This window comes from Lacerta agilis, chromosome 8 (assembly GCF_009819535.1).
Source record: "Lacerta agilis isolate rLacAgi1 chromosome 8, rLacAgi1.pri, whole genome shotgun sequence".
NCBI classification, from domain to species: Eukaryota; Metazoa; Chordata; class Lepidosauria; order Squamata; family Lacertidae; genus Lacerta; species Lacerta agilis.
Genome location: NC_046319.1, coordinates 7,347,178 through 7,360,658, shown reverse-complemented (window position 1 = coordinate 7,360,658; position 13,481 = coordinate 7,347,178). Strand labels below are relative to the sequence as shown.

The window sequence follows — 13,481 nt, the reverse complement described above, 5'->3', positions numbered from 1 at the left end:
AGTCAAAAACATCTGGAGCATTTCCAGGTTGGAGAAGCAGAGATCGTGTCCTAGGAGTCCTGAATGAGCCAAAGAACGACCTAACATTTAGGGTTTATTATTTGATTCTTTAAAATGTTTAAAATTTGATTCTTTAAAATATTCAAAAGGACATTCTATACAAGATCTCAAAGTATCCGTCTTATTACAAAGGAATTTCAGAAATAGACTGGAAAGAGAAGTTGCTGAATTGCAACTCATTACCAAACTTGAAACCATGGAGAGACCTGGTCTGAACAAAGACATTTTATCTCATTATACATGACAAAGCTATCTTTAGCCATCTCACCCCTTGCTTTTTCCTGTAAGGCCAACTGCAGTCGTTAACAGTCGTCAACAGGTTTTCCACACCTATCAGCCAATCACCCATTCCCACCACCCTTCTGAGTAATACCCCTCCCCACTCTCTCACTATATATAAGGGTCTGGTGACTTCTGTTTCAGTGTATCTGAAGAAGTGTGCATGCACACGAAAGCTCATACCAAGAACAAACTTAGTTGGTCTCTAAGGTTTCTACTGGAAGGAATTTTTATTATTATTTATTTTGTTTTGAGTAATAGGATAGGACGTCCCAGTTTTCATCAGAGAAATGTTGGAAGGTGTGCCATTCAGAATCCTAATTGGACCATTCCAGCTTTGAGGTTACGTTTAGTAACCCAGATTGCCTTAAAACTCACCTTTCTCCGCTGTCAAGAGGACTAGAACCTTGGAACTTAAACAGATGCATTTTCAGCAGAGAACCTCACTGTGTTCAGCGACAACTTCCACTTCCTATGCTCCCTTGATGTGACTGAGGAGTGCAGAAAGCTCCTGACTGGTGGAAAAGATTCTCTTGACTGGTGCCCGATATGTCCTTATGGGTCTCTGGACCGCAGGGTGTGTTCATTCTTGCCCTTGCGGTACCCCTCCCACCCCGATCCCGAAATGCCACCTTCCCTGGTAACTATGCCACCCCAAGAAACCAGGAGGGAAAAATCAGACAACAGCTGGGACCAGTTCCCCCAACCAATGCAGCAGGACTGGCACGAAAAGGGTCGGCTTCTGAGAGCTGGCGTGAGGCGCGGGAACGCTGAGCCAATGCAGGAAACCTGATGACGCAATCGGTTTACCAGACAGGCCATTTCCACCCCCAGCTGATGGGCTGTTTGGATTTTTCCACAGGCCGAGAGCCTCAGAAATCCTCTTGGCCGAGTGGGGCGGCCAGCGTGAGTCACTGGCATTAAGGAGCCAATAGCCACTCGGGGTCAGCGGTGTTAGCAGAGGAGCAACAGGGTGGCAAGTAGGCACCCAACCAACCAAACCCCAGGCCTGCTGGATGCTGGCACCCTGCAAGGCAGTTGGGGGGACGGGACGGGACGGGGACGAAAACAAGGCCACAGCTGCTTGAGATTCCAGCATCTGTGAAACCGCTTGCAGATCAAGGGCTGCAGAAGTCATCCAGGAAATGGGAGGAAGACAGAGAGATGCCTCTTTCCCCACGTGGAAGGCGCAAGGAAACAGGAGGGGAGGCCAGCTGACAGGGAGGAGGCCCCAGCAGGCAGCAGGCACCCCCCCAAAAAAAACCAAACATCTCATTCACGTGTCCTGGAGTCGGTGCTGGGCCATCGGCTTTGCCCCTTCCCAAACGATATTCCCAAGGATGGTGAACATATGCATTAATCAACACACAAGAGCAGATCATTTAGAATCACAGAATCTTAAGAGTTGGAAGGGACCCAAGGGTCATCTAGTCCAACCCCCTGCAATGCAAGAATCTCAGTAAAAAGCATTCATGACAGATGGCCATCCAACCTCTGCTTAAAAACCTCCAAGGGATGAGAGTCGGCAACCTTCTGAATGAGTCTGTTCCACTGCCGGAGAGCTCTTACGGTCAGAAAGTTTGATTATTAGAGAGGCAGTGGTGGTGTAGTGGTTAGTCTCAGGCTAGGACATTGGGAGAACAGGGTTCACTCAACTGTGGGTGGCCTTGTTGCTAGTCGCCATCTCTAAGTTCAAGCAAATTATCGCCCATAGACGTGTCACTCAGCTTCTACCCTAGCAGACAAGACCAAGGTGGGCGGGCTCTGGAATCAAGTCTGCCAGTCCAGCTGTCTGTCCCTCCCCATCACAAGGCTTCCTTAAGAAAAGAACCACAAAATTCACCTTCTTCTTTATTAAATGGCTTGCAATGTTTCTTTCCTGTCTTTTGAAACACAAGCCTTTGGGGCCCCTTAAGAACAGAATGAACATTATCGTGGCCCTCCAAGTCTAATACATCTGTATTTTCTAACTTAAACCAATCCTTTAGCCAGCAAAAGGCTGCTGCTTCAAAATAAATTCTCAAGTCTGGCAGGGCAAATCCCCCTCTCTCTTTGGAGTCCGTTAGTATTTTAAATTTTATTCTGGGTTTCTTCCCCTGCCAGATAAATTTAGACAAATCCTTTTGCCACTTTCTAAAACAGTCCAACTTGTCTATAATTGGTATTACTTGGAATAAAAACAGCGTCTTTGGTAGCAAGTTCATCTTTATGGCAGCAATTCTGCCCATCAAAGAAAGCTTCAATCTCGACCAAGTCTCCAAATCCCTTTTCATCTCCGCCCAAAGTTTTTCGTAATTATCCTTGAACAGGTTTAGATTCTTCGAAGTTAAATTGACTCCTAGATATTTTACTTTTTTTACAAAGTTAAGTCCTGTACTCTCCTGAACACTTTTTTTTTTAAAGACTGAGCGTGCATTTGGAAATCTAAGACACTGCTGTGGACACCAAAAAATGCCCATTTCCCCCAAGAAAAACGGCCAATGCTCAGGACATTCAGAACAATCCAGACAAAACAACCTACAGGCCCCAATCAATAAAACACATTTTTTTAAAAAAAGTAGGTAACATTTGCCTGTTCCCCATGAGGAACAACCATGATGGGACTTGTAGTTCAGCAACATATGGAGGGACACAGGTTCTAAGGGCAGGTCCACAGCATACATTTTAAGCACCTCCAAATCATATTTAAAGCACATGGCTTCTCCCAAAGATTCCTGGGAGTTGTAGCTCTGTAAGGGGAAAACTACAGTTCCCGGGATTCTTGCAGGGTATGTGTGTTTCGTGTGCTACAAACATGCCTTGGGTGTGGTTTAAGTGTATGATGCAGATATGGTCTTAATTCATCAATCCAGAAACACACAAATGCCCTCTAGTGTCCGATTCTCAGAGATAGACTGCTTCTGAGAATGGAGGTTTCTTTTGGCCATCACTGCTGAGAGCTATATTGTTCAGAGAAGGGATGGGGAATCTGCAGCCATCCTGTTGCTATTCGGCTTCAACTCCCATCAGCCCCATTCACCCTGGCCCAATGGTCAGGGATGATGGGAACTCGACCCCATCCTCATCTGAAGGCTTATAGGTTGCCCAGCCCACTTTTAAGCCATCTGTGCAAGCAGTGGTCACATTCTGTGGCAGAGACAGAGAAACAGAAGAATGGAGGAAGCTGTGTTACACTGAGTCTTATGCTGGCTTACACACTGACTGGCAGCAGCTCACTCTGGGGTTTCAGGTGGGGGGGGGTCTCTCCCTGAGCTACCTGGGGATGGAACCTGGGGTCTTCGACCTTCTGAGCTGCAGAGTTTCAGTTTAGACTGCCCATTCCTTGCAGGCAGAGGCTGTCAGGCTCCAGGGAATCTGATCCCTCCCTTGGTGGCAGCCAATAAGTATATAAACAAGAAGAGTTCTTACCAAGTCTTTTATTCAATACTCACAGAGAGAGAAATAGAAAATACTGTTTCTCTTTGGTAATGGTGGTGTTCAGAGTCCCACCCGCTCCGTCTCTCCTATTATACGTCACCCCTGCGTCGGCTGATCGGTGCTTTTTGCCTCTGACCTTTCTGTTCTACTACTCTCAAGGCACGCCTGGTCCTGGGAGGGGGGGGTAAAGAATGCTTTCTAAAGACACCGAGTCTGTTAGCTGTCTCTCCCTGGTGCTTTTTCCTCTTCCTTTTGCTCCTCTCCCAATATTTCCCAGCTTCTCCCCTCTGCAGCCTCTGAACTATGACCTTCTGCAAACCACTGTTCTAAATCTATACGGTCTTCCTTTTCTCGGGAAGGTTCAGGAGGCACGGGGGGGGGGTGGAGGCGGTCCCCACCATCCCTCCTCAGTCCAGTGCCTGACACCAGCCTTTCATGCATATTTAACAAAGTAAAACTTCATTGAAAGGGCACCACCACAAAATAATAATAACAACAACAACAACAACAACAACTACTACTACTATTCATCATTAACAGCAGCAACAATACCACCTTCCAGGTACCGGGCAAGTTAGTGGCGGTGCTGGGGAAGGAGGAGGCCAGTCGGATTTCCTTGTTGCAGTGGAAGGGGATGTGGCTGAGACTCCCAAAATATCTCTGCTCTCTCTGCTATCTGGGGGAGGGGGGGGAATTCGCTTCTGCTTTCCATCTATGTCAAGCTGTTTTTGTTCCCAGTTTTGCAGCCTTCTGAGGTTTGTGGGTTGGTGAGTCACGGGGCCCCTTTTGTAATCCGGAGTCAAATGCAGCAGCAGCAGCAGCAGCTGGGAAGGGGCTCCTAAACAGCATTGCCCCTTATATTCCATTTAACATCTACATGAAACCGCTGAGTGGGCTCATTCGGAGCTTTGGAGTACATTGCCAGCAATATGCCGGCGACACTCAGCTCTGCTTCTCATTTACATCTGCAGGTGAGGTAGTGGAAGTGCTGGACCGTTTTGTCTGGCCTCGGTAGTGGACTGGATGAGAGCCAACAAACTGAAGCTCAGTCCAGATAAGACCGAGGCACTGCTAGTGGGTGGTTCCCTAAACCATACTCTCCATACTCTCAGTGGAGTTGCATTCCCCCTGAAGGAGCAGGTACGTAATTTGGGGGTACTCCTGGATCCTTTGGGGACGCAGGTGGCGCTGTGGGTTAAACCACTGAGCCTAGGGCTTGCAGTTCGAATCCCCGCAACGGGGTGAGCTCCCATTGCTCGGTCCCAGCTCCTGCCCACCTAGCAGTTTGAAAGCATGTCAAAGTGCAAGTAGATAAATAGGTACCACTCCAGCGGGAAGGTAAACGGCGTTTCAGTGCACTGCTCTGGTTCACCAGAAGCAGCTTAGTCATGCTGTACGCTGGCTCCCTTAGCCGGTAACGCGAGATGATCGCCGGACCCCAGAGTCGGACACGACTGGACCTAATGGTCAGGGGTCCCTTTACCTTTACCTTACCTTTACCTTGCCTCAGTAGCACGGAGTGCCTTCCATCAGCTTCAGCTGGTGGCACAACTGCACCCCTATCTAGACAGGGGCAGCCTAACTACTGTTTATCAAGGCTCTAATAACCTCTAGGCTGGATTACTGCAAGACATTATACACAGGGCTGCCTCTGAAGACGGTTCAGAAACTTGCAGCGGGTGCAGAATATGGTGGCTAGGTTGGTAACCAGGCCACACAGCTTGAACGAATGGCACCGCCCCTGGCCCAACTGCACTGACTGTCAATTAGCTTCCGGGCCCAATTCAAAGTGCTGGTTTTGGCCTATAAAGCCTTAAACGGGTCAGGACCGCAATACCTCAGGCACCGCCTCTCTCTGTATAAACCATCCTGGACTCTGCATTCATCATGTACCTCCTCCATGAGAGGCCGAGAGGGCGGCAACATGAGAACGGGCCTTCTCTGTGGTGGCTCCGCGTCTGTGGAATGCTCTCTTTAGGGAGGTTCGCCTGGCGCTTTCATTATATATCTTCAGGCGCCAGGTAGAGACGTTCCTTTCCAACCAGGCCTTGGGCTGATTAATATTCTACAGCCTTTTAAATGCGTTTGGGTGTGTGTGTGTTACTGTTTTGTTGCTTTCTGTGTTGACTGTTTACTTGCGCTTCTATTTTACGTTTTTAATCTTGTGAACCACCCTGAGATCTTTTGAGGAATCAAATCAAATCAAATCAATAAATTCCACCATTTTCCCCGACGCATGTGGACAGCAGCTCCACCATCCAGCCCCTCTCTGGGACCAGCTATGTGTCAGAAGTCTCTCCACACCGCTTGGCCTTTTTCTTTGCCATGCCCAATAAAAACGACGCCTGGGGTGACATGCTGTCGCCATGACACCCCAGGCGCACAGTGTGATGTCACTGCGTCACCTCAAGCATCATCTGCACCAGACATTGGCCACATTCGGACCATACATTTAAAGCTCTATGATACAAAATTCACAGCTTCCCCCAAAGCATTCTGGGAGCTGTAGTTAGTTGAGGGGGCTGAGAGTTGTTAGGAGGCCCCTTATTCCCCTCACAGAACAGTAATCATGAGAGTTGTTTAACAACCAATCTCTCTTCCCATGGAACTCTTAAGAAATCCATATTTTAGTGCAGTAGTCCCCACACTTTGGAACTCCCTGCCTATTGACACCAGACAGGCACCTTCACTTGATGCCTGCTAAAAACATTTTTGAGTGAACAAGCTGCCCGGATATGTAGAATGCTGATACGCATCTGATCAGTTTTTAGTTTATCGTTACTTTTATTCATGACAGCAAATGTTTTATGTAGATGCTCGTAACTGTTTTCACTGATATTTTAATTGCTTTATTCTTTTCGTAAATTGCTTTGAGATGTTTCGTTTCGTACTGAAATTCTAGGACACAAGTAGATAAAAGAAACCGTCCTACCTACAGTTGCACGATGAGGCTCATTTTGACGCCAACACATCACTACAAAAACAAAACAAAAAAAACCCTCTGTCTTTTCCCCCAACATGCCCATCAGCTTCGCCCAAATTTGCTCTGCGGTTCTTCAGAATGCAACACCAGGAACAGACAAAAGGCAGAGGAGCAGGGAGTGTTAGGAGACATTTGGTGGGGAGAGATAAAGAGGCCGGCAGGCCAGGGGGGGCAAGTCACCAGGCTCTGCAGCGAAATAGAACAGGGTGTCCTTTCAACACGCAAAACACAAACACCACGTTCTTCAAAGGTCCCCCACCTCTGCAGGATTCAACGAGGTTGTTTTTTTTTTTTTTTAAATTCTCAGTTTGCAGATGCTGAAATGCATTTGCCATAGATAGCTGATGGGAAAAAATTCTTCCTCTCTCAACCCTTTGCAAAGACGGGCTGTGGGGCAGCAACCGGGGGGGGGGGGGGGAGAGATAAAAACAACGAGAAAAAATTATAAATTCCAAAAGCACAGTGAGCAGTAAAGTACACAGAAGCTTCTGGGCAAATAAAAGTTATTAATTATACCCTGCCTGCTAATTTAGCAGGGTGGGAGTGGGGCAAATTGTGGCTATTCCAGCAGAGTCTCCCAGATGGGATGCAATTATCTTCGTGACAATGCATTGCGAGACCCAGAGAAACTGCAGGAAGCCTGGGTAATAGAAAATGTAATGAAATTTAACCTGCCAGACATCAGGGGAAGGGTCTTTAGCAGAGGTCCCCAAACTAAGGCCCGAGGGCCAGATGCGGCCCAATCGCCTTCTAAATCCGGCCCGCGGACGGTCCGGGATTCAGCGTGTTTTTACATGAGTAGAATGTGTCCTTTTATTTAAAATGCATCTCTGGGTTATTTGTGGGGCCTGCCTGGCTTTTTTTTTTTTTTTTTACATGAGTAGAATGTGTGCTTTTATTTAAAATGCATCTCTGGGTTATTTGTGGGGCATAGGAATCTGTTCATTTTTTTTCTCTTCAAAATATACCGGGTAGTCCGGCCCCCCAAAAGGTTTGAGGGACAGTGGACCGGCCTCCTGCTGAAAAAGTTTGCTGACCCCTGGTCTTTAGCTTCTGCGTTGCAAGCAGAAGGTCCCAACAGCATCTCCTGAGAAGGCTGGGGGAGACTCGCTGCCTGGAATCGTGGAGAGCCACTGCCAGCCAGAGTGGGCAATATTGAGCTAGGTGGACCAGTAATTGGGAACATACAGTGCTGACCACTGGGCTGCTGTCGAGGCAAAGTGTACCGGTAATTTAATGCCAGCAGTGCTCGATTACAGGGGCCCAGGCCCTTATCCAGGGTTTGTGTTTCCTGGGTGTTTGCCTAATCGCAGGAGAGGCAGAACACACCCTCCGTGGCATATTAAATGGCAGAGACGGGAGAGGATTTCAGGTGCAGGGCTGGCTTGAGGAAGAGTGGACACCATGGCCTGTGTCCTTTTATAAATCAGTCAGCTAAAGGTTTAGCTGATGAAGAAGAGGATGCAATATTATTTCTTAGGGGTCCAAGTTGCTGATATTTCAGAAAGCTCTTCTGAGGCCCGTATGTTACTGACTTTCCTTCTGAGAGCGAGTGTCAACACGCAAAAACTGCAGGTCTGACCTTCGTTTCCGCTCTGAGCTTTCTGGCAAAAAAAGCAAACCTTATTTATACTGAAACTCAATTAGCAAGCAATTCATGTAGTAAGTGTACATGATTCATGTACTAAAAATTCTCCCAGTTGGCTAGGAGCCCTAAAAATAAGGAAACCTGCCAGATCAGAGGTTGGAGCAGAGGACAGATGCTCAAGAGGCCGGAATCGAGTGCAGAAAGCCGAGTTGGTTCCACTATTTATGACAAAAAAGGGGGTACAAAACCCCAAGCAGACACTTCCACAAAACACCACCAGCTTCCACGGCACAAAACTTTCGTTTCCTCTGCTCCACAAGAGAAGTGGGTCGGTGAGGTTGAATGAAGCGTTACTCAAAAGAGGATTCCCTTCGAGGCAGGGCCCATTCTGCTGCCTCTGGGACGCTGGCACCCTCTTCCTTCATCCAAAGGGTATCCCCCTCCCCAGCCAAGTAATCTGCCTGGGCTCCAGTGGGTGGAGCTCAAGAGTCTTCAAAAAATGCTGCTGTGACTCAAGTCAGGATTACATGGGTGCTACTGGGTCCTCCTCACTGCAAGCATGGGCGTACCCAAGGGGGGGCAGGAGGGGGCACCTGCCCCCCCCCCGAAGCAAAAAATAATAATAATTAAATGGTTATCGGCAGCCTAAAAGGAAAAAAAAGCTCTCCTAAAAAGCTCAACTACTGTTCTTTCTCCCCCTCCCAAAATCTAAATAACAATTGAGCTCTGCCTACCGGCAGCCGGCCACTGTGTGTGTGTGTGTGTGTGTGTTGCGCCGGCTGATCGTTGCAAAGGAGCTTTGGAAACAGTTCCCTTGCATGGTGAGTTGCGATGGCTGAGGATCCTAGGAAACTGAGTTTTTCAGCCATTTGAGGGCTTTCTGTTTGGGGGGGGGGAGTTTTTCTCATGTTTGAAGCTGGTTTTGTTTGCTGTTTACATAATATGGTCAGTAATCTAAAAACGAACTGAACCCCTAAAAAACGGGGCATTCCTCATCCCCAAAAAAGGTCAACAACTTTGAGCTGAACCCCAAAAAACGGGCGTAGATCACTGCTGAAAGTAGATCACAGTCTCTTGGGAGTCGGCTACCCCCGGTATAAGACATGTAACTAGAATAATTATTTTAAAAAAATTCAAGCAAATAATTGTAATAACTACCGTAATAAAGCACTGCTATAATTATATATAATTTTCCTAAAATTTTGGTTTCATTTGCCTTTCCGTCACAACCTGAATGACCATGGCTTGCCCCCCCCCCCCTAGTTTTGATCCTGGGTACGCCCCTGACTGCAAGGCTATATGCACAGCAGATTCTGAGAATTCTGCCCTCGTTTGTTGCATTTTTGAAATAAAATGGTTAAAAGTTCAATGCATTCCAGAAATAAAACATTATAGCATAAAAGAAGAGTAGAGCAAAAAAAAAAAAACATGCAGACAACTCTTATGTATGTATCCGCTGCACCTTTCCTCCAAGGAAAGAAGAGCAAGTATTCTTCATTTATATCCTAACGACAATCCTGCAAGGTAGGTTAGGCTGGCTCAAGGTTACCCGGTGAGCTTCTATGGCCAAGTGGGCAACTTGGGTCGCCTCAGTCCTAGCCTAACACTCTAGGTTTGTTGTGGCTCCAGAGTACCATTCACAACTCTGCTTCTTCATCTAGGGCAGACCCAAAATTTTACACACGCCTCTCTTCTCCTCCGTCTGCCGCTGGGAACTAGGACTGGGTTGCGTTAAGAATAGCTGCTGTGGTTAAGAAGAGCACAACTGCTTCAATTGCCTGTACAGATTGCTCAGAGGAAGGGCAGTTCAGTGGTTCATGCCTTGCACTCAAGAAGGGTCCCAGGAGCCCAAGCAGGCAAGCGGGAGACCTCCTCAGGCATGGGACCCCATGGAGATTCAAACCACAGCCCCTGCAGAGGGCTTGCGGGAGTCACTGGGTGCAGGGATACCAAAGGCGTCAGAATGGCCAGTTCTAATGCTTTATTCAGAAAGTTGTAGGCTTGCAGCAAGTCAGGCTGCCGGGCCTAGCCTTCTCTTGCGGACACCACAGCAAGGAAGCAAAATTGCACATATTCTTTATACACAAAGCAACATGCCCAGGACCTCCCATCGCTCCACCTGCCCAAATAAGGGCATAGGTGGCCAATTCCCCAATTATTACAGATAGCTCCCCTTTCTGGGCTTAGAGCCCAGCACCCCAAACCCACAGATAAGGACAACATCAAAGCGAGACAGTTAGCTTATATCCAAGCATCTGAATGTAAGCATGCCTGAGCTCATTGCAGCTACAACAACTACCAACCAATTCATTGTAAGGTTATCTTCGCTACCAAGATGGTGTTGGTGGAACTTCCGGAACAGTTCGCCTTTGGTTCAACACACACGGAGCCCAGCTAGGGACACAGAAGAACTTGCTATTGGCCTAAAGCAGCCTGATGTTATAGTCTTGCCTGTACCCCCAACAAACTCCTTCCCACCCCCCAACCATCACATCTCAAACCCTGCCCAAAACCCAGATGCCCTTCCTTTGCCTCCAAGACTTTTCTGGAACAAAGGCAGCACCTGCTCCCTCTGTCAGCGGCTCTCAAGGGTCTCTTGCAGAAGCAGAGGCCTTTCTCAATACCTGCTAACTGGAGATAACAACAACAACAACAACAACAACAACAACAACAACAACAACAACAACAACAACATATCCCACCCATCCGATTGGGTTGTCCCAGCCACAATAGGCAGCTTCCAACATAATATAAAAATGCAGCAAGACATCAAACATTAAAATCTTCCCAATACAGGGCTGCCTTCAGATGTTCTACCCGTGAGCATTTATCAGTCCTTCTCATCTCAGGAGGAAGCAGACCTCGTGGCCAGAAACGACAAAAAAAAAGAAACTCTTTATCAGGCAGCTCTTAGAAGTCTCACACGGAAGAGTCTGCGCCATGAAAACAATCCAGAGAGGACACTGGGAATGATATGCCAGCAGCCAGCAAGGAAATCTAGAAGGAAACGTGAACATGACTGAGCCCGCCAGAAATGGCTCCTGCTCCAGTTTACAGGGTGACTATAATATGGTATATTGGTTGAAACATCTATGTGAAAATCCAATGGCGTTAAAAACAAAAAACTGGGGGTGCACCACCCCACCTATCTCCCCATCCCACCCACCTCTCTCCCCCTTTCCTCCCTAATGTCTCAACAACAAAAACTGGAAAAATACGAGAGAGACATTGCACTACCTTTGTAAATCAAGAAAATCTTTAATAAAAATATTAAAGAAAGAAAAATTGGGGGTGCAGAGAGGGAGGGGGAGGGGGAGAGAGAGAGAATCATGGCCATGTGAATCCCAACGCATGTCCCCACCCACTAGGGAGCATCGCCCTTCCATCTCAGAAGCCACTGTTCCGCCACGTGCTCTCTGGGGAGCACAGAAAAGGAAGAAGTTCTAAGAAGAAGCAGTTCAGAGAAAAAGCAACCTCAGAGCTGCCTAGAACGGAGAACACAGAGGGGCGTGGGAGGAGGGGGGGCGGAGGAGAGACCAGGGCATAAATTAAGAGAAAGAAAGAAAGAAAATGAAGAAAAAATAAAAGAGGAAGTGATAAATTCCTGCGATAAGGAGGCCAGCAAAGTCCGGTCTTCGAAGAAGGCTCCACCAGCCACTGCAAAAGGCATGCAGGGGACAGGATGCAGAGGATGCCCCCCCCCCCCGGGTTCGGAAGATACTTGGGTGAGATTTGGAGCCACGGCAAGAAAGGGACATTTCCAAATAAAGCGCCCCCCCCCCACACACTCAATAATAATATAATATAATATAATAATAATTTATTATTTGTACCCCGCCCATCTGGCTAGGTCTCCCCAGCCACTCTGGGCGGCTTCCACCAAACATTAAAATACATTTAACTCAAGGACTTTTCAGGAAGATGAAAGAGGTTGATATGTCCAAGCCTCGAAAACTCCACGAGTGGCACAAGCTGCCCTCACGTGCCAGTCTCCAAGGCCGCCCTTTCCAATTACAGCGGAACCTCGGGTTACAAAAATTGGATTACAGACTCCGCTAACCCAGAAATAGTACCCCGGGTTAAGGACTTTACCTCAGGATGAGAACAGAAATCGCGCGGCGGCAGCGGGAGGCCCCATTAGCGAAAGTGGTACCTCAGGTTAAGAACCGTTTCAGGTTAAGAACGGACCTCCGGAACGAAGTAAGTTCGTAACCAGAGGTACCACTGTACAGACAAAACATCAAACTGGTATAAAACGGTCAAAACATCCCAAAGATCATGTTGAGTGGCGGGGAATACATAAGTGAATTATGCATCCTTCATTGCACACTTTGGGATGTACCTATAAATGACAAACATAATGGGATCGATACAACAACAGCAGGCTTGCGAAGTTAGCAACAACCTTGGAGTCAGTGGCATAATATCTAAATAAAGAAGATCTGGAATATCCAGTGCCGGATTTACGTATAAGCTAAACAAGCTATAGTTTAGGGCCCCACTCTCTTGGGGGCCCCCCCAAAATTTCACTGTTAATATACTTCTGCTTAATTGTATTTCAGTTCAACAATTACTTTGATAAAATACATAATTTGTTGTGTGCAAATGGCTTTAGGTCCATAAATTACCATATGGTATATATTCAACACAAAAAAACAGCGAGAATTTGTTGTTGACAAAGGACAGCTGGACATATAAAGGGCCCCATTACCTTCAGTAGCTTAGGGCCTCATTAAACCTAAATCCGGCCCTGGGAATATTGATATAAAGTTCAGGATAGCACACCTCTCCAAAAAAACAACAACAAGTGGGCAGAAAGTGGTTTAGGCTCTTCTGGCAATGAACTAATGAAAGAAATGAAGGGAGACCAATTCAGTTACCATAAAATTCACTGTGATAATGGCGCCTCTGGCTACTCTGGAAGTGTTTCTAAGATGTGGCATGCTGCGCAATTAATAAAGCTGCGCCAAGCTTCTAGTCCTCTTCATCTGTGGCTTAATTCACTCTGGGACATCTGAAGTCACAACCAAGATGACCAGCGCTTTTAGAGTGTGCCAGCAGAGGTTGACTGGTGAGTGAGGGGGATCCATGTACATTACCTGGAGATTCTCGGAGGAAATGGTGAGATTAAAATGTTGTAAATAAATAAAATGG

At 47.2% G+C, this 13,481-nt stretch overlaps 1 protein-coding gene across 2 annotated transcripts in view; it reads right to left on the bottom strand.

Annotated features, from left to right (window-relative positions):
- SH2B3 (SH2B adaptor protein 3) overlaps positions 1 to 13,481 on the bottom strand; it is a 72,492-nt gene that overhangs the window by 11,185 nt on the left and 47,826 nt on the right. The gene's annotated exons all lie outside the window — the stretch shown is intronic.